Source organism: Sitophilus oryzae, unplaced genomic scaffold, assembly GCF_002938485.1.
Source record: "Sitophilus oryzae breed Bouriz unplaced genomic scaffold, Soryzae_2.0 scaffold_467_pilon_pilon, whole genome shotgun sequence".
NCBI classification, from domain to species: domain Eukaryota; kingdom Metazoa; phylum Arthropoda; class Insecta; order Coleoptera; family Curculionidae; genus Sitophilus; species Sitophilus oryzae.
The window spans coordinates 1,740,268-1,766,222 of NW_022147048.1; the positions used below are offsets into that span (position 1 = coordinate 1,740,268).

A 25,955-nucleotide genomic window follows, 5' to 3' on the forward strand; every position below is an offset into this window, starting at 1 on the left:
CGACAGACGCACGCGACGGTTTTTTTTCGAAAATCGGAAAACTAGACTGAAATCGCCCGAAATGAGTGAAGGAATCGTACAAGTGCAGCGACCAAGAGAGGTATATTTAGCTGGGGGGATCACGTGATCTTTTAGTCTAATTCTGCTTTCCAGATACTGGATATATTTTCGTATTACATCTAAATTCAAGCAGTACTATTGAGAGGGAGAAAGCACTTTCGAAATTATGTGTCTTTTATGACACTGTGAAGCTTCATTCGGAACTCTCTGCTTATCTCCGCTCATCCCTGATAAAATTATATTTTCACTTTTTTTATCTAATTTTATTTTTTTTAATTCTGTTTATTTTTATAATTTAATTTATTTCTATTTTGTTTTTGGGGTTGCACCACTCTGGTACTTTGTGTCATTGTATCGGTTGTTTAATGGCGGTGCGATCCCTTTAGACACACATTTAGTAGTTGTAAAATTCATATAAATATATAATAAATATACATATAATAATAAAGTTTTTGTCAAAAATACGTGAAGTCTACAAATATTAGTTTTTGGTAAAATATTGTGTTACTAGGTTAAAATAACTATTTTATTTTGTTATTTGCTTAAGGCGGGTTCTCACTTGTCAGTTTCGCTGACGCAGTCTGACTGATTCAGTGATACTGAACAAACAATGAACGTCAGAACACATTTTCATGTTAAATGATCAGTATATTCGTACTTTCAGTTAAAGTGAAAACCAGTTCTACTTTTTTTCATTTTGACTGATCATTATCGAATAATCCATCTTACAATAAAAAAATATGCCGGTTTTTATTTATTTCGCTATCCTCCCTCAACTTATTTTTTCCTATTAGTATTCTCCCTCAACTTTTTACAATGCGACAAATATGTAAGTGTTATTATTATTTTTTTAAATTTATTAACCAATTATTTTAATTTCCTTAAAATACTGTCGGTCGATCGGCACGCCACTGGAAATTGACCTCAACCGTCTAATCTTTGTAAACAACTACACTGTTGCCGTTGCACCGATACCCTATTCCCTTCTTTGTCCATTCTCTCTCGCACTGGTTGATTTTCGCAAACCAATGTGTGATGAAGGTTTAGAGCGTTTTATGAATGGATTGTTGTATCTCCCGAGTTTAAATATCTTTGTTCACAGCATATTTCGTTCTATTAGCCCGCGGTTACATTGGACGCGAGTCCGTGCGTTTTTTTATAAGTGCGAGCTCTGACGGAATTTACTCGTACGACTATTTTATTATAGCCCGTGGTTACATTGGATGCGTGTTCGTGCGTTTCTTTGGTCGTACGTGCACGAACGTACACGCAGTAGAATCTCACAAAAAGTGAGGACCAATTAGAACTTTACATTTTTCAGCTTTCATTAAAACTTAATTTAATTAGAAGTATTAATAACATTCAATTCCCACACATTATTTTTTGGCACTCTAAATAATAAGTACGTCCAACATCCAAAAAATTGAAGGAGATATATTTAGCTTTTCCAAAAACATGACCGTCCTCAGTTAATTCTTAATAGTTCTCACCAGACATTGAATACAACTCTGTCTGTACGCTATCTAAATAAAAATAAAGTTTGAGAAAAAGCACTTGTTCAAAATTGTTTTTTTTTTCTCGCTCGGAACTGAAGGTTCGAACGAAATAAAACAGACCGGGGCACTTAAAATACACTATAAAAACTATTTAATCATTTCAATATAACAGCTTGAATATTATGTAATAATAATGTATCCAGAAGCTTTATATATTCAATTTTATTTTAAGCAATCCAGATATTAGTCCGAATACTTGTTATTGTTATATATATTATACTAGCTTTTTCCCGCGACTACGTTCGCGTTACACCTCGAATCGTTCGTGCATTGATTTAAATTATTGTATACTTCTTTATAGATAGAGCTAGTGAGCCTTACAAATGCAATATAATATTTAAACTATGTTTTTAAGAGTTTTAGAGCTACTCGTATTTCATTTGAAAGTTAGCAATTGTCTAGGTATTATACAGGGCAAGTGTTGAATAAGTGCAAATATTTTCAGGGCTGGTAGATCTCGATAAAAGAAACATATTTTCTCTTTACCATTTTTCAAATAACTCAAAATAACCGAGTTATTATGTCTGGTCAATTTAATCTACTACCTATGTTTATTGATTTATTGATTTATTGATTTATCGATTTATCGATTTATCGATTTATCGATTTATCGATTTATATATTTATATATTTATCGATTTATCGATTTATCGATTTATCGAGTTACCGATTTACCGATTTATCCATTTACCGATTTATCCATTTACCGATTTATCGATTTGTCGGTTTATCGATTTGTCGATTTGTCGGTTTATCGATTTATTGATTTATCGGTTTATCGATTTATGGATTTATGGATTTATCGATATCAAATTATCGATTTATCGATTTATCGATTTATCGACTTATCGATTTATCTATTTGTCGATTTATCGATTTATCGATTTGTCGATTTATCGATTTATAGATTTATCTATTTATCGATTTTTCGACTTACATTTAAATTGTTTTTTCTTAATTTTTCTTCAAGCCAACTAAAATAAGAACTGGCAATTAATTTTCTTCTCGGTAATTTGGTAATGGATTTATGGATTTATTGATTTATTGGTTTATTGATTTATTGATTTATTGATTTATTGATTCATTGATTCATTGATTCATTGATTCATTGATTCATTGATTCATTGATTCATTGATTCATTGATTCATTGATTCATTGATTCATTGATTCATTGATTCATTGATTCATTGATTCATTGATTCATTGATTCATTGATTCATTGATTCATTGATTCATTGATTCATTGATTCATTGATTCATTGATTCATTGATTTATCGATTTATGGATTTATGGATTTATTGATTTATCGATGTATCGATGTATCGATGTATCGATGTATCGATTTATCGATTTATCGATTTATTGATTTATTGGTTTATTGGTTTATTGATTCATTGATTCATTGACTTTTTGATTTATTGATTTATTGATTTATTGATTTATTGATTTATTGATTTATTGATTTATTGATTTATTGATTTATTGATTTATTGATTTATTGATTTATTGATTTATTGATTTATTGATTTATTGATTTATTGATTTATTGATTTATTGATTTATTGATTTATTGATTTATTGATTTATTGATTTATTGATTTATTGATTTATTGATTTATTGATTTATTGATTTATTGATTTATTGATTTATTGATTTATTGATTTATTGATTTATTGATTTATTGATTTATTGATTTATTGATTTATTGATTTATTGATTTATTGATTTATTGATTTATTGATTTATTGATTTATTGATTTATTGATTTACTTATTTACTTATTTACTTATTTACTTATTTACTTATTTACTTATTTACTTATTTATTGATTTATTGATTTATTGATTTATTGATTTATTGATTTATTGATTTATTGATTTATTGATTTATTGATTTATTGATTTATTGATTTATTTATTTACTTATTTACTTATTTACTTATTTATTGATTTATCGATTTATCGATTTATTGATTTATTGATTTATTGATTTATTGATTTATTGATTTATTGATTTATTGATTTATTGATTTATTTATTGATTTATCGATTTATCGATTTATCGATTTATCGATTTATTGATTTATTGATTCATTGATTTATTTGATTGACAATAAGCGTGTCCGGTTCAAGTGTCCAGGTTTCGCATGCATAGTTCATGACTGGTAGGACACATTGGTCGAATGTTTTCTTCTTTAGATAGAGTGGCATTCTAGATTTGAATACGATGGAGTTTCTTCCTTTTCTCCTTATTGATTAATTGACTTATTGATTTATTGATTTATCGATTTATCGATTTATCGATTTATCGATTTATCGATTTATCGATTTATCGATTTATCGATTTATCGATTTATTGATTTATTGATTCATTGATTTATTTGATTGACAATAAGCGTGTCCGGTTCAAGTGTCCAGGTTTCGCATGCATAGTTCATGACTGGTAGGACACATTGGTCGAATGTTTTCTTCTTTAGATAGAGTGGCATTCTAGATTTGAATACGATGGAGTTTCTTCCTTTTCTCCTTATTGATTAATTGACTTATTGATTTATTGATTTATCGATTTATCGATTTATCGATTTATCGATTTATCGATTTATCGATTTATCGATTTATCGATTTATCGAGTTATTGATTTATTGATTCATTGATTTATTGATTTATTGATTTATTGATTTGTACACTCTGTACACAAGATGGTTACAATTAAAATAGATTAATTTTTAATAATATTGTAAGTAAATAGCTTGGATTGTGCTAAAGCATAACCTTTATTGGAAGTTGTTTTTGTGTAAATAAGCCGAGCAGTGTAGATTAAGTTTGGGGGAGCGAGAGAGTTGAATTGGTTTCAAAATGGGTAGCGACGATAAAACTGTTGAGCGGGTAAAGGTTGATTCTCACTATACCTTCCGTATCAGCCCCCTTCCGTTTACATAAAATATTATTACCATGTAAATGAATAGGACAATGCACACTATCCTTTCCGTTTCCCTTCCGTTCCATATCCTTTCCTTCCATACATTTTTTTGGCCGACGGACTGAAGCGTATCGGAAACAGCGTTTTCAATTTCTTACATTTGTACCAGCTCTGTTAACATTTTGCTGATATTTATTTATTCCCTCACCTCTTAATTAAATCTATTACCTTTGTCAAAAAATACAATATGATGACAATTCGTAATGATATAAATTGTACACTAAAAAGTATGGAACTGATACGGAACGGAAGCTTACTTATAGCTTCAATACAATAAAAAATACAGAACGGATATGGAATGGAAACGGAAGGTACAGTGAGAATCAACCTTTAAGCGGACAAGCGACAAAAAGAAACAATAATTCATCCGGTAAAAGCGCCAAGATGCAGATTACTTATGTGCAGATACTTACTACAGACTGGTGCACTATGGCAAAGTTTACAGAATAAAATATACTATGTCCACGCGCATTCAGTTGTTCCTTTATTTTTACCGCTACTCTGCAAGCCGGTACACAATGGACGTACCCTTGGGCGATACGAAGTTAACCAGCTCTATAGCTGACCAGCTAGTAATATAATAAAGCTTAATTTAAAAATTAATAAATTATACAAAGATCGAATTATAAATTATACAGAGATTGCTCAAATTTCCCTCTTCCTTTTATTAAAAAACCAGTCTCCTGCAAAATATTAAGTGGAAAATATTTCTCTGTCTTTGATCCAATAGTTCTGCATGGATAACGCGACGAGCGGTTTATGCTTGAAGAAATATTTTATTGTACATTTATAGAAAATGCAATAAATATGTACCTCGATTCTCGGGAATTTAGATACTTCCTACGCGAAAACAGAAGCTCTCTCATATTTAGTTGTAAATAGAAAATATCTACAATGAAAATTTTCTACAAAAAGATATAAAATACGCCCAGTAGCGTCTTCAAACATTAACTTTATTGTAAGTTGTCACGCAATTTCGTAATTATACAGGGTTTTTATTACGTTAATAAACTCCTAAATTAAGTTTAGCTCAAACTAAACAACGCATTCATTGACTGTTTAGGCGGTACAAAGTTTAGTTGGTCAGTTAGTATACAATAAATATTGCTAGAACGAACTTATTTTTCATGTTTTACACTATTTAATTTCTTTGTATTCAATTTATTACGTTAATAAAATCCTAAATTAAGTTTAGCTAAAAGTAAACAAATAATTCATTGAATGTTAGGCAGTACAAAGTTTCCCGGGTCAGTTAGTAGGTATACAATAAATATGAGGTAAAGGGGAATCCGCTTAGTGGAATACAACGGGTACAAAGCGCAAATATTTCACCAATATTCCCTTAGAAAGCGATCCTAAAATCCTCAACCGGAGATGTTTTTGATGGCTTACTAAAACGCCTTTTGTATATTTTACGATCGAGCTTCCGCTTCTTGCGCTTCTTTATATAGATCTTTCGATCGAAACATCATAAAAGTCGACGTAAATAGCTAAGCAAATATGAAGGAACTACAGCATTGATTAAAGTAAACTATTCCTCTATTAAATTATTTTTAACCTTGATGGTACGCAGCCATCAACAATGATTGAAATAGTTAAAATTGGCAACATGGCTCTGTATTTATCTGCTATTAAATTATTTTTACCCTTGACCTCTCAGTTTTGACCTCACGCTAATGTCCCCGATGGCAATATCTCGGCAGCGAATAAAAATAATTTTAAATCCATATCGCACCTTAAAAGCAAACAATCGTTGTTTGCTAAAGGCTCACCATGGGCGTGGTATCTGCAGACGATTTATTGTGCATTTGTCATCGAGCTTTCTACACTCCTTACTGTCTTTTATTCAAGATCATTATTTATTTAGCGAATAACTGAGAAGAATTCTGATAAGTTTACTTTCTAAACATAACCCTCAATCGCTATAAGCTGAATATACGTAACGCACCATTTCCACGCGTTTTACTACTATCATCAGATTTAGTATACCGTCGCCTGATCGCTTGGTCACTGCTCATCGGAATAGTAAATTTACTCTCGCACTCTTTGTTCCTCGCGACACTCCGGCGACGTTCGATGTAATAATCTGGCTACGCCAGATCCTTTATAGAATTTACTGCAGGGCGCAGGAACTTACTGCAGCAGTCCAAAGACTGAGATGTACCACAGTCTTGGAAAACACACCACAATTTTCCAAGCTGAGCTATATGCTATTGAAACTTGTATGCAACTGCTGGTAGAACACTAATAGACCGGGAAAACAATAAGCATATTTTCGGATAGTCAAGCCGCGTTGAAAGCACTTGAGGCAACGAAAAGCACGTCTATGACGATTCTGCATTGTAAGAAATTACTCAATATATTAGGAAGTAGGAACAAAGTGTAGCTAATATGGATACCGAGACATGTCGACCTAGAGGGAAGTGAACGTACTGATTCCCTCGCCAAAACTGGTGCAGGCTAGCCATTCGTGGGCCCAGAACCAAAACTTAGTGTGCCAAAAAATCTCGCAAGAGACAGGCTCTGTGAATGGGTTAGGGATGCGACGTTTCGGGACTGGTATGACAGTCCCGAAATGGAACATGCCATGAGAATCCTAGCAGGGCCATCCAACGTAGAAGAGATGAACTCCTAAAGGCTGGTAGGAATGGAGCGCGTACGCTCACTGCAGTATACACGGGCCACTGCCAGCTGAGATCACACCTACAGAGGATTTGGGACTGGTGGAAGACACCGAATGCCGACTCTGTATGGAAGATGGCGAAACAGGACCAGGTTTGAAATGTTTGGCAAACTCACGCTAGACCTATCAGACCTAGAAGAGACTGGGTCTTGAGGGTAAACTTTAATGCTCTTTTTCTATTAAAGAGCTTGTAGAAACTGAGCCACAATAGGCCCTCGCGACAGCAGTGGAGAACACCCAGGTGGGACCCACTCTTAGTCAACACAATACAATACAATACAATTAATTTGGCACGTGTGCACATGCAATTCGTGCACTTCCAGCTCACGATTAGTACTATCAGCGTCGGATTGAGATTTTTAAATTAAAAAATAATGCAGTTTTATACGTAGGGAGAAAATTAATTATTTTTATCAATTTCGAAGTTTTCTACCTATTTTAAAATGCAAACTAGAGCAAAATTTCAAATCTAAATGCATATTAAGTTAAATTATAAACAATTACACACCGAAAGCTTCCTATTTTGCTATGTAAATATTCAATAGAGCTCTGAAACGAAAATTTCTCCTAAAACTTTACATAGAATAATTTTCCAGTGAGAGTTTCTGCACAACGCTAAAACTTCATTAGGTACGAAATATTTCGTGAAATATCCCGAAAAGTGCCACAGCCCAATAGTGGCTTTAATTTCGTTCGACGCCAACCAACAGAAAACATTGACAACGAAAATCTTCCTCAAAATACTGACTTTAGAGCGAGATGTTTTTCCCCTTTTTAGTCGATAATGGAACTCATATTTTTCGCAAAAATAGATTAGATTCTATCTTCTGTTCCGTTCTCTATTTTGCACCACTTTGTACGATAATCAGAAATCGATTAAGGTTTATGATGTACAGAGCGTCCCATTTTCGTGCTTTCTACAGGGTTTCTCGTTTATGAGCAGAGGTACAAAGATGCCGTTTTCACATTACTGTCCTACATCTTTATGAAGCTAAAAACGCTTAAACACTTCTATTTTATTTTGTTTTTTTACATATTTTAAGATTTTTTAAAAATGTATACAGGGTGTTTAGAAAATGTGGTCATTGATTAATCACGATCCTGCTTAAAGCGCTTGACGTAAAAAGCTGATTTTTGGAAAACAGATTGACTTTGGGGTGTAGAGGTTCGATGAGAAGGGATTTTTCGAAACTCGAATTCTAAGAGGGTGAAACTATCCCTCAAATATTAAAATATTTTTTATTTAAAAACCGGTAAGTTTTGTTTTACATATTTTAAGATTTTTTATAAATTTATAGAGAGTGTTTCATATAATATGACCATTAAGTACCTAATCACGATTCTGCTTAAACTGCTTGACGTTTAAAGCTGATTTTTGGCAAACGGATTGACTGTGGGGTGTAGAGGTTCGATAAGGAGGGATTTCTCAAATTTCAAATTCCAAGAGGGTGAAAACGCCCCTCAAATATTACAATATTTGTTATTTAAAAAACGGTTAGTCTTTCGGGAAAACGCTTGGACAAGCATAATTTATTTGTTTTTTTTACATATTTTGAAATTCAAAAAAAAATCATACAGGGTGTAATTTCTTAACCACGATTCTGCTTAAACTGCTTGACGTAAAAAGCTTATTTTTGGCAAACGGATTTTTCGAAAGTCAAATTCCAACGAGATGAAACTACCTCTCAAATATTACCAAGTTATATAATAATATCGCCATATTGTTTTTTCTCATGCTGACATAAATGTGAGAAAATTTTATTCAGTTTGTATGTTAATGGAAATTCTTGATTTAATGTGGATTTGATCGAATATAATGAATTTGATCGAATATTCCTGATTTAATGTGGTCATATATTTTTAACAACTACGACTATGCTTTTTCTGTATAAGCCAAGCACCCAACCTTTTTAGTTTAGAGTATTTATTTAATTAGTCTTTCTCTAGTGAAATATAAATGAACCTACCACCCAGCTCTCTGAACAATATGAGTAGCTAAATGCAGGGGTAACAATCTAGTTTTCTATTTATAATAAGCCTTTATTAACTAAATTTACTACAATAGAATGCCAACTACAGTTTTCTAATTAGTTTATGTATATGGTAAATATACAAACCAACAGAAAATATTTTCCTATGATGAATGACACCTCTACCGACTCTAATATTAGGCGTCGCCTTCCTAAAAGCCCTTTGACCATAAATGGCTTCGTCAACATCTTCTAGACGTTTCCTGTTTGCGAATACACAGTGACTGATGATGTTTTCCCTTTAAAAATGTTTACTCAGTTTTCAGTGTTGCATTTTCGTAAGGGCATACACAATATATCATACTGAAAATATCTAAGATGGCCAAAATAACACTTTACTTAAGAGGTTATTTTAGAAAGGGACTATTAGAGTAAGGAGCGTCCATTAATTACGAAAGGGAATTAAGGGGGGAGGGAGTCAAGCCGAATCTCACTATATCTCACGTGGGGGAAGAGGGGGTAAGGTAAATAAGAAGTTTTTTTTACCAAAAAGTAGTGTAAAAATAATGAAGCGCGTCGAATCGTTCGAAACATGGATATATCGAAGAATGCTTAAAATTTCATGGACGGCCCATATCACAAATACCGAAGTCTACAACAGAATAGGCAGAGAAAGAGAATTGCTCAATACAGGGTTGTTCACCACATACGACACGGAGTATTGTAGCTAAACGATTAGATTTTTACAAATTGTAAGTTTTGGGTTCGTTGAAGGACTATTAGAGCTACAATTTAAAAATATTTTTACAAGATACAGAGTGTCCCAAATAAATAATAAATATCAAAGTTGTATTTTTTAAATGGAACACCCTGTATATTATTGCATTTTTAGCTTCTACGATTAAAATAAAGGTAAATTTGATTAAGGCTTATTACACTTAAACCTTACCGTTTTTGAAATATTTTCAATTTTGTAAAATTGCAGTATAAATTTTACGGCTTCATTTCTCCGAGGGTATCAAAGTTTTTAATATTAAATATTTACTAAAGTTTATTTATTGATCAGTTATTGTGTTGCAATAATAAAAATTATACTACCTTATACAGAGTGTCTAAAAATTTATTTTTAATAATTACTAGCTTTAAACGGCAATAACTTGTTTAATTTAAATGGAATACCCTGTATATTTTATAAGGATCAGATGCGCAATTTAATTGTCTATCAAATTGTATTATACGACTTTTTACCTATCTCTTCAAGTATTCGTAGAAAATGCATTTTCTTATAATTTAGACCTCATTTATCAATATACCCATGGAATATTGACATATTGATTATATTAATTAGTTTTTCCGGAACACCTTTTTCTTTTAGAGCTTTCCATACCATCGCATGAGGGATACTGCCAAAGGTTTGACGAAATCTATGAATAATAAGAATAAAGGCGACTTAAATTCTATGACTGCTCTATGATAACGCTTGGAACCAGCTTGGTTTTCTCTCAGAGTAGGCTCTATATAGGAGTTTAACCTTAAACGAACTATAGAGGATATTATCTTGTGAATGCTGTTTAACAAAACAATACCTCTCCAGTTATCACAGTTGGTGGTATCTCCTTTTTTGGGAGTTTAATAATGAGACCCTCTGATAACGATAATAATGACAACTCTGATAACATAACTAATAAAAAATATATTCTTGTTCTACAAATAAGAAAGAGTACCATTAGTTATTGAAAATTGACATAGCATATTAAAGTGTTTTATAATAGTTTTCAAATTCCTAAGTTTCAAAAAAATATCCAGATCATATTTTAACGCCTTATTACTGATGTAAATATCCACGCAATTAAATGCGTTTCAGCTGTGGACCATGTGGCAGCAATTGGTTTCATCTCGAACTTATAACCGATAAAGCGTAAGTCACCTGTTGCCAATCGGAGGCTTTTATGGATAAATAAACCGACCAAATGCTCAGTGAATACTCATTAAGCGTTCTAAATATCTTACTAGCTTATTAATGATCACAGTGGACACATAAAGTAAAGTAATAAATTTGTTTTTTTTTAGTTTTGGATTTCTTCGACCTGTATATTATATATTTTTTAGTGGAGATTTTTCTCGTTATCGTCATTTTTTGTGTTAGATTTAAATTATGTAGATCAAATTAAAAACTTACTTTAAACGTAGATAATATAATTCCAATGTTGTATAAAAAATAGACAAGCACAGTTTGTTTAAAATATATAGTGTTCACGCAGTAAACACAATCACACATTCTAAAAATTAATACTAAATTACAGATACGTGTATTTCGTTCATCGAGTCAATAATGCTGCGGTTGGGACGTGATAGTACTTTTTTATTTTTATTAGAGGATCGATAGATAAATTTTGTTTCCCCATTAATATCTTTTTTATCATTAACCGTATTTTTGTTCTTTTGGATTTCTTTCATCTCATACAATTCACGTTTCTTTTGATGAGTTTCAGTTTTCAAAATTATAGTGTTGTTAATGATGATCGCCAGAGACCGATATTAATTTTTGTCTATTTCTTTTAGAAAAAAGTGCTTGGCTTTAAAAGTGACCTATTTGGCCCACCCTGTACACGCTCTCCCCGCACCAGTATAAGAGCATACATCATATTATATAAAGTGTTTCTCTTTTTAGCATCTAATTTTCACAATACATTAGGTCTCCACGATGCACGTGTACCCTTTTAGCATCAATACTATACCGGGGGCGTCTCAAAAGTGGCTCACCCCTAAAACTTTTTTATTTTTTCCGATAAAAAAACGAGATTCTCTTCTTTTCGGCATGAATTTTCTTTTTTAATTCTCCTCAGTCAATTACGAAATATGCTAATGAACCACCCTCGTTCCATTTGAAAAAAATGAGATATGATTAAATCTTTTAACCGGCCAGGACAAGACATAAAAACATTTAGACGATCAAATCTATTTTTCCAAGGCTCCTTGATTAAAAGTTAGTGTTTTTAACACAGTAATGCCACTCTAGATTGAAATTTAAAATACGATTTTTTTAAGCGAAAATGTCAAAAGTTGACATATGATATGCCATTCTACTCAGAGTGTCATTTTCTATCGAATAAAGTAGAAATATACCGAGAGTGCCATTTAAAAATCAAAAGTTGTAGTTATTTCCGGTGAAACAGGAAGTAACCAAAAACAATGGAATACGTCAATCAAACCTAATTTATGTCATATAGCATACATACCAAATCTCGTTGTTTTATCTGAAAAATAAAAAAGTTATAGGAGTGAGACACTTTTGAGACGCACCCGGTATACTCCACTACTATATAAACCAATTGAATTACACAGTAATTGAATTCAGTGTCTTTCCGCGAAATTTAGGAAAATCCGCGATTATATGGAGCAAAGAACTGTAAATATATATAAATCCGAGCGCCCAATCTTGATCTGGGGCGGTAGGATACGGTTCCGGTTAATGATTTAATTTAAATAAACGGGTTTTGACATTTAAATCGCGGCGCGGCGCTTCCGCCGGTCGCCGCCGGATGGCGCCCTAATCTCTCCACCGCCGACTGAATTTGCATGCTGGAGAGCTAAATTATTCGGGCTACTGTACTAAGACCGGCGGATTTAATGTGTACGCTGGACGTTACGCGGGGATTTCGAATAGCGTAATGTAAAATTATTTCACATGGGAGGAGTTATAATAGTTATTTTGGTTAGCATTTTATAAAAGCCTCTAAAGAGCAGTGTATATCACAGCGGTGGGGTTGTCGTATAAACCATCGGAATTTTCAGCGCTGTTGTCAGATGGTACCTACTTATTATCACGTTATAATCGCCCGAAATCGAAAAAGATTTGAATGTAGAGATGTAGGTATAGGTATATGTAAAACGTATGTATAGGTTAATGATTTCTGAAAATTCGACTTTTCAAGTGGAGAAAGATACGTCTAAATATTTTTCGATACCGTTTGATAGAGAGTTATCCCGTAGTCTAAAAGGAATTTTTAAAAATGTCAATTATAAACTTGTGTATAGTGCTAATAATAAATTACAACAATTATTAGGTAATCCAAAAGATAAAACACCTCCACTGGAAAGGTCGGGTATTTATGAAATTTCTTGTAAAGATTGTAATCAGAAATATGTTGGGCAAACTAGAAGATCAATATTAACTAGATTTAAAGAACATTTAGTTCAGATAAGATATGGTAGACCGGATAAATCTTGCGTTGCTGAACATATTGTTGATAAAGAACACTGTATAGATCTTAATAATTTAAAATTAATTAAACAAGTCTCAAATTACAGGCAATTAGATGCATATGAAAGCATCAGAATTAATAAATGTAAAGATAGTATGAACAGAGTCAACGGTCCAATTCCTTCAAGTTCTTTGTTCCTACTACTCTAGTGGCGGAAATCTAACTGTTACGCTCAGTGGGTTCCGACTCGGTTGGCTAGATTTTGCCACGCCCACTCGGTGCCAACTGGGTATATAAACGCTCAACTTGTAGATTGTACTTTAGTTTATAATCATCTGCTGATGATGCTAACATGGTTAGCGAAACGCGCGTCCAGTGTAAAAGTAAAAGTGTTTTGGTGTATTGTGGTGATTTAGTGTTTTTATTTTGCCAAGACTAACCTTTGCCAGCCCTTAGTATACATATATTATCATATATTTTATTATTAATATACAAGATTTCAAAATCTTAAATACTCCCCTTTTTTGAGAAATGCATTGTTTTTGTGCAATTTTTGATGATTGTTAAAATATAACGTTTACAAATTGTCCATCGTGAACTTTATTTAACATTTTATCTTATTTACTGTGTTTATTTATATTAGTGTGTTTTATAAAAAAGTTACTTAACCAAATAGCTGTTTTTACAATGAAAAAATCAGCTTTTCTTAACCAGTACCCTTTTAAAAATCATTAAAATACCTTATTTTACGTGTCATAAAATTCGAACCAAAAATAAAACTAAACCGGGCAACAACAACGATATAAACTTAAATACCGAAATAACTAACTTCCAGTATTCGTAACAGAAATCCAATTAATTTTGATGAAGATAAGGATAAAAGTGGAAATTTCATGGAGAGAAGTACAGGGGCAATTAGCTGGGAAAATGTGCATCAAAGGCGATACCTTTAATGGCTGCTTATTTTATGACGGCCTTTTAGCAACCGGTGCGCTCAAGAAATATAAACATTTAACCGCTCCATAATGAGAAAATACTACTTGTACGCAACTACTTTTTCGAAAAAGAACACATTAAAACTGGCATTTGGATAATTAATTACTCACTCACTCAGCTTTTACAGCTCTTAGTAGTCAGCTGCAAAGGATATTGGAAAAATTACCTGAAACAGAGAAATAAAATGTTAAAATATATCTAGATTGTTCTTTGAAGAATAAAATCAATAAAAATACAGGGTGGTTCGAATAATTGTAATCGGGAAACTTCGGCAAAATATTCTGTAGATAAAAATAAATAAGTTTCGGAGACACAGAGTGTAGAAGTTTCATTTTCATTTTGTTTTCTTAAAAATGAAAAACCAAATGAAAACTTAATCAGCGTTTTTTCCGAACCTAAATCCCAAGAAAATCAAAAATTTTAGAATAATTTTACATATAAATTGATAGCGATCTTTATTTCTTAGCCATCGCTGACGCCTTTTTTTCTATGATATTGTATTATTTGCAAATATAATTTTTAAACATAACATTGATACTTGCAAAATCTATACTAATATAAAAAATCCTTAAGTGACTGACATACTGAAAAAATATTACCTTAATTAAAATTCTGTCAATAATAATCTATGAAAGAATAAAAGTGAAATTATATTGCCATAGAAACGCGTCTTGATTTTTAGGAAAAATTTAAACTACATTTTTTAATTTTCTCTAAAACGGTATGGAAATTTGGAAAAGTATAAACGGAATTAACCATCTTAGAACAAACAAAAATTTTTATGAAGAACGCATTTTTCTCAAAATGTCAATAATAAAAAGGTTTTCCTCTCGTAAAGACAATCCGGGTACATACTGTATAATAAAGAAATAGAATATACACTGAAACCTTAAACACTTTTCATTGGTTAGACAAAGTCTGTTAGACGGTTTTACTATTATTAATTATTAGCCGACTAATACATATACATTACACTTTACATTTGACGTTCCTTCATTAATATTTAACAATAATTCGGTACCACGACGTACGTTTTAAAAGTTATTAGTTATAGATTATTTACCTGCATTTTCTTCCAACCTCTATGTAATTTGATATGAATAAATAAAGCTTCTTTCTTCATTTTAAAATTTCCGCAACGGAACAAATGGAATTTTTTCATGGCTGAGTAAAGCCGCCCCAAGTAATTCCAAGAGTATGACTTATTATCTAGATTGAATTTTCTTTTTTACTTCTCTTCAGTAATTCCTTTAACGATTTTATAATTATGATTAAGTGCCTCCCATTTTAATGTCTGAACAATATAAAATTACAGGACGTAACAGGAAATTTGGTTAACTCGAGGAATAATAACCCCGTGTAATTGGGTTTGAGAAAAAAATAAAACGTAACATTTAAATTATTTTAATTACAATACAAAAAATACACAAAACCCTTTTAATAAACTTGTAAAAATAAGACAAGAAATTATAATTATTTATCTGTCATTAAATTTAACTGCGTAGGAGGCTGAATGTGGCTTCTAACACACTTCTAACGATTATTTTTCAACACCTACATTCATTCTCCATCTTCACTTCTCTGTATGTTTTTCCGTGATTATCAGTTTGAGTATTTTCCAAGAGTATAGTTTAGGTATGTGGATGATATTTTTGTTTTTTTTGACACACATTCAGACACCATAGATAATTTTATTTCTAAGTTAAATAATCGTTTTCCTTCCATTAAATTTACGCATGAAATTGAAAACAACGACAGATTACCATTTCTAGATGTATTAGTTATTAGAAATAATAATAATTGCCTGGAATTTGACATCTATAGGAAAAATACCACTACACGCAGATATATTCCTAATGAATCATATCATAGTGTTGAACATAAAATGGCTAGTTTAAATTTCTTAGTTCATAGATTACTTAGTTTTCCACTTTCCAGCGAAAGATATGAAATAGAAAGAGATTACATTAGGAATGTAGCTGAGTGTAATGGATATTCTCCTTCACTAGTTGATAAAATAATTAGAAAACGGAGGCATAGGTATTATATATAGGATTTCTGAAAATTCGACTTTTCAAGTGGAGAAAGATACGTCAAAATATTTTTCAATACCGTTTGATAGAGAGTTATCCCGTGGTTTAAAAGGAATTTTTAAGAATGTCAATTATAAACTTGTGTATAGTGCTAATAATAAATTACAACAATTATTAGGTAATCCAAAGGATAAAACACCTCTACTGGAAAGGTCGGGTATTTATGAAATTTCTTGTAAAGATTGTAATCAGAAATATGTTGATCAAACTAGAAGATCAATATTAACTAGATTTAAAGAACATTTAGCTCAGATAAGATATGGTAGACCGGATAAATCTTGCGTTGCCGAACATATTGTTGATAAAGAACATTGTATAGATCTTAATAATTTAAAATTAATTAAACAAGTCTCAAATTACAGGCAATTAGATGCATATGAAAGCACCAGAATTAATTAATGTAAAGATAGTATGAACAGAGACAACGGTCCAATTCCTTCAAGTTCTTTGTTCCTACTACTCTAGTGGCGGAAATTTAACTGTTACGCTCGGTGGGCTCTGACTCGGTTGGCTAGATCTTGCCACGCCCACTCGGTGCCCACTGAGCGAGTATATAAACGCTCAACTTGTAGATTGTATTTTAGTTTATAATCATCTGCTGAAGATGCTAATATGGTTAGCGAAACGCGCGTCCAGTGTAAAAGTAAAAGTGTTTTGGTGTATTGTGGTGATTTAATGTTTTTATTTTGCTGTGTAATATGCATCTGTAGATGTTAGTAATGTATGGCAATCGCTTCTTTGATTTTAAAGAACATAACATAAATAAACATAACATACGTAAAAATTAAAAATAATTATACAGAAAGTTTGAGGCTTTTTGGTTTTCCCTTATTAAGTAATTGTTATCAGGTAATAATTGTTAATTTTGAAGTTCAACTTGATATATGATGTCATTTTAACAGAACATCAACGGTTCTTGTAGACGTATCTGTTTAAAAAAAACTAGTGTTCTCGAATAGATGAATTTTAAATATTTTAAATAGTTTTTTTCTTTATTCTTTGAATTTTTGTTAGCTTGCGACGATGGAAAGAGATGAACTTTCCGAAACGTTAAGCATTTTTTGTTTGTTAGGCAAATTTGTTGATCTGTAAACTTAACTGCTGGCAAGTAGTTTCCGTTGGATTAGCGCCAGCAGTGTTTACAAAAAATAACTATTTTATTTTGTAGATTTTCTTGCAGTGGCAAAATACCCATACATGATTTTTTATAGGTATAGACATTTTTTGAAAATAATTAGATTGAATAAATAATATTTGGCGATATAATTCCGGAAAAAGCCGAACCGCTTAGAAATTATCAAAATCTTTGGAGAGCGACCCTTGTAATAGCGCCAAATAGTATTTACATTGGCCTTATAGGCACTTTCCAATCTAAACTTGGTTCTTTTATCTATGATAGGAAGTAACGGCGTCAACAATTCCAACTCTCTATTTTTTTTTGTTAAAAAATCTAAAGCGATTGGACTAGAGAGATAATGTATGAGTATGTGGGATTTGTATGAAAGTTAAGACCTTTGAGTCCACTCTTTCTCCAAACCATTCCATTTAATATGCAAATATAGCAACGGTTTTCATCGTAATACGCTATGAAAGCTGTGCACGACAGAAGCACTAAGTCCTAATGCTGTGTACTTTCCGAGCTTAGCGGCGGACATATTTTAGTGCTCCGGCAGTAAAGATGGGTCATTTAGTTTCAACTTTGCGCGAAACGTATTTTTGCGAGAAATTGTAGCGAAGGAAATATTCCGGAATTTATTTCCGCGTTTTATTTTCATTTGATAAAGATGATAATTATCAAAAGGTTTTAAAGACCACAATATATATGTATAGTACTATTCTTTTAAAAGTTCCTCAATATGGCCGACCTAGTTACGAAAATTGGTAATTTTTTTTAATGAAAAATAAGTTGGCGTTAGCGAATTCAGAAATTGATTTACTCTTTGGTTAACAATAATATTTTTCAAGATTGTCAAGTTGACGTTAAAGTTAGGTTATTATATTATATATATAAAGTTAGGTTGTCATAAATAAAAACATAGATTATTGAAATTATTTAATAAGAATAAAGGTATTTTACCGCAGATCCGAAGAGATTTTACTTAAAGTTATTTTTCAAACTTTCTCAGTGAGAATATTAACTCCCCTGTTTCTTATATTTCAGTTAAAGGGACGTAAGAACTATAGGAAGTAAATTTTTGTTTTCATGTTTTTACGATATCTGAGAGTTCCTAGAATTATGAAGATTATTGAATAATTATAGTTGTTTAATAAGTGAAATTAATAGAAGACTTGGAAATAGGATGATGCTTTTCATGTTATAGTTGATAGATCACCCCATTTCTCTTAATTTGTTTTTATTTCAGTACAGTTAATCATAAATTGAATTGATGTGTGCAAAAACAGCTATATATTTTCAAACATCTTATTTAAATAGTTCTTTTATATACTGTTAAACTGTATCACCTCCAAATATTAAGCAAAAAATTATAAGGTAATAAATTTTGTAGATATAATTTATGAAAATTAATAATATATAAAGATTAGAACACAATCCTCTGAAGGAAAAAGAAATACTCAAAAACTCATTAAATATACTTTATTAAAAATAACAACATACAAAAACATCCATGCGAACTGTAATAATTAGAACATTATCCACATTATACCTTTATTAAATTTGTGTCCACACTCCTGTCAGGAAAGCCAGAAATGTTTGTTTAAATATTAACTTATTTTAAATTGCTAGAAACACATCAGAATATATCACAACCACAACTATAGGTTAATCAGTACTAAATTTTATACTTATTTTATAGGATAAAAAACAATTATTAATATAGAGTGTACTATACAATGTCCTGCTTATTTATGAAATGATTTTCCCTTCAAATGTGAGGAATATCAGTAAAATAAAACAATTTTTGGTTTGGTTTGGTGTTTGATTTTCTAACTACATCTATTACAAACCTTAAGTGCTTTTAGTGAGTAACTGTATTTTTTATTATTCTTTGTGTATCCTGTAAAGTAAAAAAATATATATTTCAAGAAATATAAAAACAATGCAATAGATATCAAACAGATTCATAAAAACTACTTACAATTATTGTACACAATTATATATTTCAAGTGTTATTTGATGTTTGGTCCCATTACCAAGATTACCTTATTTAGGTCTTCTCTACTAACTCAACTTTTAAACCTGTTTTAAACTTTCTTTATATTTTAAAACTGATTTATAACAATCTGTAATGCCCGCGCTGTTTCCTGAAGTATAAGTTTTAATCTATTTATTATCATATAGTACATATTACAAACCTGAAAATTACTGATACGAGGAAACTTCTCAAAATAATTAGAGACCTTTTTACAAACATCTGGACTAATTTATTTTCACGAATTTGTGAACGAGTCAATGTTTTCTAATACGTTTTTAAGTGTTTTACACATTTTGAATATCTTCCTCAATTCTTGATCGGTGAAAAGATTATTTCGACGGCGTCACGACAAAACGGCGTAAGCGCCATTCGTCATTTTTTTCAGGAGACGAAATAAACGTCTAAAATCTATATTTTTTATTTTTTGTGAATTATTTTTTGCTACAGTATTATAGATTATATGGCACATTTTTCAAGAATTTTTTGCTTATAAAATATTAAACTGTTAATTAGTTATTTTAATATTTGGCGCTTACGCCTTTCTTTCTTGATTCGATTGGCGTTTACGTCTTTTTGAAAGGCGTTTAAGACTTTTGTGTCTTATTATTCTAGTCATTTTCTGTCGTTTAGGTGCACTTACGCCTTTGAGTTTTACAAATAAAATTAAAATGTCGCTTTTGGATTTTTAAAATTTTTAAGAAAAACACAGTACAAAAATACTCAAACTGATATTTTCAATATTTTCAAACTGATTAGGCTTTGAAATAATAACTGAAATTAAATTTAACTAATATTCTAAAAACACGCGTAAACTTGATCCGTATTCCTCGTTGGTGGCTAAAGGTGGTGCTTCCTTAACATGAATAATTTTGACTCCAACAGCGCATCACGCTGCAATGCTTCTGCCAGAAGATCATTATCTATGATATTGCTCAACCTCAACCTCTAGATTTCCACATTTTAATGCCAAATTCCTCTGATTTTCTTCCCGCGGAAGTCATTATCACACTGTGGAGAAAAATATAAAAGGCTTAAGCGACATCAAAAATCAAATTTCAAACAATTATTACAATCAAGAAAAAGCTTTTTGACTTGTAGCAAAGGTTTTTGAAAATTAATATTGTATACAATTTAGATATTTGACAATTTTTTTTGAAATCTGCTGAACGGTAGTTTTGTTAAAGCAAAAAATATGCCATTACGATCACATAGGGCGGGATGGCGCTACGCAAAACCAAATAAATTAACACGAAAGGCGTAACCGACAATAACAAATAAATGTCGGTATTTACTATTTGAATTTGATTGAAGCACAAAAACGGCAATTTAGGCTACCAAATATGAATAAGACCTATCTTATTAATAAAAGTTTACGTAAATCTTTGAATGGAAAATGGTATTTTTTCATCCCAGGCGTAAGCGACCTTCCTGGGATTCAGAATGGCGGTTACCGATTTTCGCGTCGTGAGTCTGGTTTGAAGGTGTATTGGCGGATAGAAACTAAACTGTCTTTTTTCTCACGTTAAGAATTTTTGCTGGTTAAGCCGTTTCATAGATAGGTGCGCATTTATTAGTTTTAGATTTTGGAACCATAATCTCATTTTCGTTTATTTGGCGCTTACGCCCTTTTGTCGTGACGCCGTCGATTTATAACTATATAATTAGTACTGCAGGTTGCAGGTTAAATAAAAGAACAAAATCAAGTAGAATTTGTGAATAAAAACTCAAAAAATAATGAAAATATTTAGAAAATGGAACCGTAAACGTCAATGTCAGCCAAGTGTCAGAGTTCAATTGGATTTACCACAGATTATCAATTTGAACGATTTGAAGTTGTAGCGTTTTATTTTTCTTTTTATAAAAATTCCAAATTTTAATATTGCTGGCGCCATCTATTCGCTAGATGTTAAACTTCATTCAGTACAGGTAGCGGTTCCTTTCCATAAAAACAAATGTCATTCAGTATAGACGATAGAGGTCACTTAATTGCCTTTGGTCATATGACCTGTCAATTGAAGACTTCCGTTTTGCGAAAAGGTGACAGAGGCTTTTTCCGAGAGATTGAGATCAGAAAAGACGCGTGGTTCAGCGTCCTGATTAACTTTCAGAGAAAAAGGGCTTTCTGAAACACTTTTCCTAACAGTAAAGGCACGGGTATCCAAAAGTGGAGATTTGAAATCCTGTAAGAATATACTGTTCAGAGCCTGTGTCCGTGTTTTTTTTTGGCCTTTTCCTGGAATAAGATCACAGTAAGTGTATCTACCTACTTGTATTTCATGTTCAACTAAATTTTATTTCAGTTATTCCTGCTTTTTATTTATTTTGGATAATGTTTTGATTGTGCATTACTGGTTTGATCGGCATTTAGTTTGGCTATATTTTTGAATGTACAGCTGATTTTCAGACCGTAAGTTGTTTTTTTGGTATTCGCAGACTGTTCTGAGAGTTTTCTTTTATAGAGTAACTGGCGTATAAGAAATTGACGTATAAGTAATTGGCATATGAGTAACCACTTTGAGACAGTATTTATGACTCTACATTTATTCTGTACTGATATCGCATTCCTGCTACTATCGAAGAGCTCCAAGCATCCACCTCCGTTAGTCTGGAGACTCTGCCTACCTGTTCACTACGTCACAAAATAAAAAAAAAAAAATACAGATAAGTTCTAAGTTCAACACACAAGGTATTCCCTTAAATTTTTTTAATACTTTTGAGACAATATTTTTGAATATCTCTGTAAATTGTTGTCATTTATTCCATATATTATAGTCAAATTTACCTTTAGTTAACATTATAGTAAGTCATGCTTTGTCCTTAACAGTACGTTTTACTTCAGTATGATCTTTTTATGTGAGAAATCGCCACGGATTCATTTTCGAAGGTTATTGCACAATTTAATTTGCTCGAAACATCATCGCATGGTACTTACATACCCTCACCTTGGTTATATATTACTGAAAAGTAGTATACTGAGAGAACTCTAACTAAATTTTGTTTTACTAAAGTAAATTAACGATTTCATTGGGATAATTGAAACTGGGCTTAAACCGATTTGATAATTGTGTTCAGCTTTTAAATAAATGTTCAACGTAGGATAGTATTATATCTGACTTTTATTCTTGATGAACATAATAGACCCTTATTGCTGTTGATTATTTGCTCGGCTATTTCATGATCAAATTTTCTACTTGGTTTCTTATGCATTTTTACCTTTTCATACCCAAGTAAGTGGCGCTCCTTTTTACTGTCTTTGACCATTACTATTTGAATACTTAACATCAATTTTAGAATCTTTGCAGCCTATACATTATTACTTTTATTTTATTATTTAACAACATTATTAAGTCACCACAGGTCACAAGCCTTACCTACGAACCCAGCTCTCCTCTAACCCTGAGCAACGGATACCTTTTTCTTTCTGTTTGAGTGATGACAGAAAAAGTCGTCACACAAATAGAAGAATAAAGAATATGACGCCCTGTCACGTGGGGCTTTACTTGGTTTAATTGGCTCGACTTAGTTTAATTGGCTCAATTTAATTTAATTTGCTTCACTTATTTGGTAGACTTTGTAAAATAATTTTTGTTAGGCTCAGATAAATTTTCTATAAGGCAAAGACTATAGTTTTGAAATTTTATTTTCATTATTTCTGTAATTAAATTCTAATAATTTCAGTTCAACAGCAATTTTTTTGTTTTATAAATTCTTGAGGGTGTTTGTTTATCTATTTAAAACCCAGATAAATAACTTAATACGTATTTCTGACTACATTTTTTATTGACGTTTCGATTTTGATTTAAATATACAGGTATGGTTATATTTTGAATATACAGAGTGGACATAATTTCAGTATACAGGGTAGCACTGTTAGTATTTCATAAAATTTTGGAATTTGTTTCGAATACTTGAATCTTTTTTGGTTTTGACATTGAACATATTTTCTTTCTGATAGTTTGCGCCGAATCATAACAGCTTTTTGTTAAAATTAGTAAGTTTTTCTGAATCATTTAGTCTTTAGTATTTCATATAGCTGAATTACAATGGAGAAAGAATCTTTTAAAGTTAATCATTTACGACAAGTAGAATTAGATTACGAACTTCTTATTAGGGGTATTAAAACATCTAAAAATGTTGACAGTAAACGTAAAATTTTGTCAGGTCTTTTAAGTAGAGAAGTAAATAACCCTTTTTGTTTAGTTAATATGGAAGATTATCCTGTTTCTTTTGATCAAGAAATTTCAGAAATTAAAGCAACTTTAGATTCAATTTCCTTGTCAATTTCTGAATTTGAGGGTGGAGTAAATGATTCAATGTTCAAAGTTATAAGATCTCGTCTTGCGCATTTGGCTGGTAGAATCAAGAGAATAATTTTAGATGAAAATCGTGCTGATGCAGAAACTATTCAAACTGATGTTTATACTAGTTGTTATCAACTTGAAGCTGACCTGCTTGTCAAAACTTCAGACATTAATGAAACTTTAAACGTTAGTTCTGTTCCTTCAGGACCAGTTATTAATGTACCGCCTCCTATTGTTACTTATGTTGCTAAACCTTGTCCAGTGTCAGACTGGCCTATTAAATTTAATGGTAATCCTCAAGATTTATTTTCATTTTTAGAAACTGTTACTGAGCTTTCTGAATCACGTAAAGTTAGTGAACAAGATTTATTTTCTTCTGCAGTAGAACTTTTTACTGGTAATGCTTTTATTTGGTATAGAAGTATTAAACAACATGTCGCAGATTGGAAATCTCTTGTAGAAAGATTAAAGAAAGACTTTTTACCACCAGATAATGATGATAATATTTGGTCACAAATTAAATCTTATAAACAGCGAAAAAATGAAAGTATTTTAATTTTTATAGCAACTTTAGAGAATCTTTTTAGTAGATTAAGTAAATGCCCTAGTGAGGTTACTAAAATAAAAATCATTAGACAAAATTTACTTCCTGAATACATTACTCAGTTAGCTTTAGTTGATGTTTTATCTGTGTCTGAACTGTCTAATTTGTGTAGAAAATTAGAAAATGCTAAACATCAGAATGAAAAACATTCTAGAAATTTAAATGTTTCTGAATTAAATACCACTCCTGATTCTAGCTCGTTTGATTCTCGTCGCGTACAGTTTAGTAAAAAATCTAAGAATGTAAATGCTCAGAACAAAAATAAAAATACTACTGCTAGGTCTCCTTGTTCTGCTGTAGCGTCGTCGTCTTCTGACCCTGATATGGTAAATACTTCGAGTATGCCCCGATCTGTAGAAAATTCAGGTAAGGAAACAGCTTCGCGTTTAGTTTGTTGGAATTGTTCTGGTCCGAATCATACGTTTCATGATTGTCGACAGAAACGTAGGGTTTTTTGTTTTAAATGTGGTAATTTAGGGGTTAAATCACCGGCGTGTCCAAAATGTTCAAAAAACTAATCGGACGAACTCGTGTTTCTGGTCATGTAGTTCAAAAAAAATTCAAACCCAGAAATTTATTTTCAGAATCTGATTGGAAAAAGTGGTTATTATGTGTTAAAAATTTTTATAGATCCACCACTACCAATCATAAAGTTTCTCCTCTTTTTTGTCCTAAGGTATCTGATAACAGACCTTATATTTTAGTAGAAATTCTTGGCGTTGAAATTTGTGGTCTTTTAGATTTTGGAAGTACATCTACAGTTATTGGAGCTGCTGGTATTCCTGTTATTGAGAATCTAAATTTGAATATTAGGGAACCAACTCATTTGTCAATTAGTACTGCAGACAATACTGAAAAGAAAATAGTTGGTGTAGTCGATCTACCTTTAGTCGTTGATGGTTCATGTCAAGTTATCAGTGCTATTGTAGTACCTTCATTGCCTCATAGTTTTATTTTTGGTTGTGATTTTATCTTGCGGTTTGATCTTATGGAAGATCTTAAGAAGAATTGGTGGGAAGTCAACTCTAGATCTCAGCCAAAGTTTTCTTCATTTCCCTATAACACTCATGCAGTAAATATGTTGTGTACCCTTGATGATTTAACACCAAATCAGAGAAAACCAGCTGAACTTCTTATTAACTCTTTTGACAGTATTAACAGTGATCATGGTCTTGGTCGTACCGATAAAATTACTATGTCAATTGACACTGGTGATGCCAAACCATTTCGTCAAAAACCTTTTTTAATGTCACCTTATATGTCAAAAATCTTAAATGAGGAATTAAATGATATGCTTAAACTTGGTGTTGTGGAACCTTCTAATAGTCCGTGGTGTTCCCCAGTGCTTTT

General features: G+C 31.5%; 1 protein-coding gene across 3 annotated transcripts in view; it reads right to left on the bottom strand.

The window, feature by feature from the left end:
- LOC115886095 (apoptosis-stimulating of p53 protein 1) overlaps positions 1–25,955 on the bottom strand; it is a 451,411-nt gene that overhangs the window by 180,060 nt on the left and 245,396 nt on the right. The gene's annotated exons all lie outside the window — the stretch shown is intronic.